This window comes from Camelus ferus, chromosome 6 (genome assembly GCF_009834535.1).
Source record: "Camelus ferus isolate YT-003-E chromosome 6, BCGSAC_Cfer_1.0, whole genome shotgun sequence".
Taxonomy (NCBI): domain Eukaryota; kingdom Metazoa; phylum Chordata; class Mammalia; order Artiodactyla; family Camelidae; genus Camelus; species Camelus ferus.
This window is the reverse complement of record NC_045701.1, coordinates 32,374,116-32,377,309: the sequence shown is the minus strand read 5'-3', so window position 1 is coordinate 32,377,309 and position 3,194 is coordinate 32,374,116. Positions and strand designations below refer to the sequence as shown.

General features: G+C 36.9%; 1 non-coding gene across 1 annotated transcript; it reads left to right on the top strand.

The window, feature by feature from the left end:
• The first annotated feature begins 1,287 nt into the window (after positions 1 to 1,287).
• TRNAS-AGA lies at positions 1,288 to 1,359 on the top strand. Its single transcript has one exon. It is a non-coding gene; the product is annotated as a tRNA-Ser (tRNA).
• The last annotated feature ends 1,835 nt before the right edge of the window (positions 1,360 to 3,194 follow it).

Sequence of the window (3,194 nt, the reverse complement as noted above, 5' to 3'; positions counted from 1 at the left end):
CTCTATCCTAGCAGTGGTAATTCAAGATGGTGGTTAGCCACCATTCGTGTCGAAAATTTGAAAGAGGAGACTTAGTTGGGCAATCTATGTACCCACAACTGCAGTTGGTCCTGATGTTATAGCTGACATTCATCTACAACACATTCTAGCATTTCTGCGTGCCTAGGTGGCTTGGCATGCCTTTGTCAGGTATGGTTGGTAACAATTGCCCATTCACAGTTAAGTCTGGGCATGGGAGCACCAGGAGATGCCTCAGTGGTTCCCTCAGTTCCAGACGTGTTTCTTCTTGTCCCTAAAATGTAGCAGCAACCTATATCCTCAAGATGATCAAGACCAGTTGTCCCTGCGAGTGTCTTAACTCCTTTCTTTGCCTGCTGGCCTGTGTACATGAGGAGAACACAATGACTAGGGAGCAACCAGTTTCAGTTTTTGCTGGCTTCAGGACCTCTACATTTGCAGAAATTAAAGTCAGGGGCATAAGAAGCAAAAATTACACAAGTGAGTTGCTGGAAATGGCAATAAAATGGACTATTCTTACTTTGTGTCTGGATGCATGTGTTTTATCTATGGGGACACAGCATCATTGGTTTAATGACCATTGGTTTAAGATGTCCACTGCATCCTGAAAGATGGCATATTATCTCCACACTGGTGCCTTAGCATGCCTTCAAAAAACACTTTCAATGCTTTTTCAGATGAACAGCTTCTGGGTGACGTAGCACGTGGTGGAACCAGTAGATCCTCTGGTCACGTGCCCATTGTCACACTTTTTTTTTTCACATAGAGTGGGTTTTTTGACCTGGGGTAATATTATGTGGAATCCCCTACTGGTAAACTAGACAGTCTGTGAGTCCTTGATTAATGGTGTTGGAAATGTGAGTGGAAAAGGCAAACATCTTACCCAGAACACACGTCAGTCACCATCAGGATGAATTTCTGAATGAAGTGGTCCAATATAATCAGTTTGCGAACCAGCCAAATGACTGGTTGATCTTCTCAACAGAAACAACAGAAGCCAGATGAACAGATACCTTCAAAGAGCCAAAAGAAAATAACTACCAACCTAGCAAACTTACACGGCAGGAATGAAGACCCATAAAACAAGTCTCAAAGAGACTGAAATCATACAGACCATGATTTCGGTCCTCAGTTCAGTTGTGCTAGACTTCAACTAACAACCACAACAACCAAAGCTAGAAAATCTACATGTTTGGAATTAAGACATACACTTCTACATAACTCGTGTCAAAGAACAAATCATAATGGACATTTAGAAATATTTGATGGGAGGGTATAGCTCAGTGGTAGAGTACATGCTTAGAATGCATGAGGTCCTGTGTTCAATCCCCAGTACCTCCATTAAATACATACATACATACATAAACCTGATTACCTCTCCATACACACATAAATAAACTTAATTACCTCCCCTCAAAAGAATTTTAAAAAAAGAATTTAAAAATAATTAAAAAATAAAAATATTTGGAATTGAATAATAAAATAGTTCATATCAAAACCTGTGTAATGAAGTTTCTTAAACGGAAATTAGTCTTGAATGCATTATTCACAAAGAACAGCTGAAAAATCAGTGAATGAAGCATCCATTTTAAGAAATTAGAAAAAGAATAGCAAAATAAACTCAAAGAAAGCAGATGAAAGGAAAGAATAAATCAAAGGGATTAGGAAAGTAAGAAACAAGCATAATGAGGAACAAAAACTCCAAAATTCAGTCTTCTGAAAAAGTTAATAAGACTGACACCTAATTGCCAGTAGGGAGAGGATGCAAATAACCAACACGAGGAATTAAAGAAGGATCTCTATTTATCCTGCAGATAATAAAAAGATAATAGAAGTATGTTATAAGTGATGTTGTGCCAATGAAATGAACAATTTAGATGAAATGCAAAAATTCCTAGAAAAATACAACTCACCAAAATTTATATCAGAAGAAATAGAAAAATATGTATAGCTCCATAACAATTTAAAAAAAATGAATCCCATAAAGAAAACTCCAGACCTGTGAATTTTACCAAACAATTATGAAAAAACTAAAGCCAATCCTACGCTGACTCTTCCAGAAAATAAAGACAGAACACTTTTCAAGCCACTCCATAAGACCAGCATAAACTTTCATTTCAAAATTTGAAAAGAATATTACAAAATATTTACAAATATTACAAAAAATTTACAAAAGTAAATTTCAGGCTGATATCTCAGGCACATAGATGTAAAAATCCTAAACAAAACAGCAGGAAACCAAATCCAGCAATATATTAAAAGAAAGTACATTACAAATAAACTGAATTTAACATTAAGAAAACAACCAGTGTAATTCTTTACAAAGCATAATAAACGACAAACACTGAACAGCTCAATAGATGCAGAAAAAGGACAAAAACTGTATCTCAAAATATCCAGATAAAGGAAACCTTGTAATCAAACACATTATATTCCTGCAGCAAAAAACTTGAGTATTCTCCTTGAGTAGACTATAAATAGACCTCCATCTGTTCATGTCAAGATTTGCTGCCAAATGGAAAACACAACTTTCTTTTTGGATTTCAGAGTAGTGGAGAAGGGATTACAGGCTTATATCAAAATAATAAAGAAAGATAGCAGATTGGGGATTCATAGAAACACACACTTACGAAAAATAAAACCGTAACGCTAAGTTCTTGATTTACAACAAAAAATTATGTTCATTGATGAGCTTAGTAACTTGCTAGAGATAAACCTATAGGAGGAGTTAGTTATATTTTTGAAGTTTATTTGAGTATTATTATTTTTTAATGGAGGTACTGGAGGTTGAACCCAGGACCTCATGCATGCTAAGCACACACTCTACCACTGAGCTATATACACGCTCCCCCATAGAGTAGTTGTAATCAAGGTTGTTTGGTGATCCTGGAATCAGATTTAATGGCTGATGTTGTTAAGGGACATAACCAGATACATCTTCTGTGACACAGTTGTCCCCCAGACTGGCTGCGGTCACCTTCTCCCAGAGATACACTGCCAGTACACACGCGGATTCTAAGTTAGGAAGCATGCTAATCTCAGTGTTAGCTCAAGTGCGAGACCAGGAGCATAACTGAAGCAATAGGAAGAATCCATTCCACTTTTGACCTTTTAAAATGCAAATCTGCTCATGTCTCTTGTCTGCTTAAGGCGAAGTCACGTGCAGTGGCTTCTGG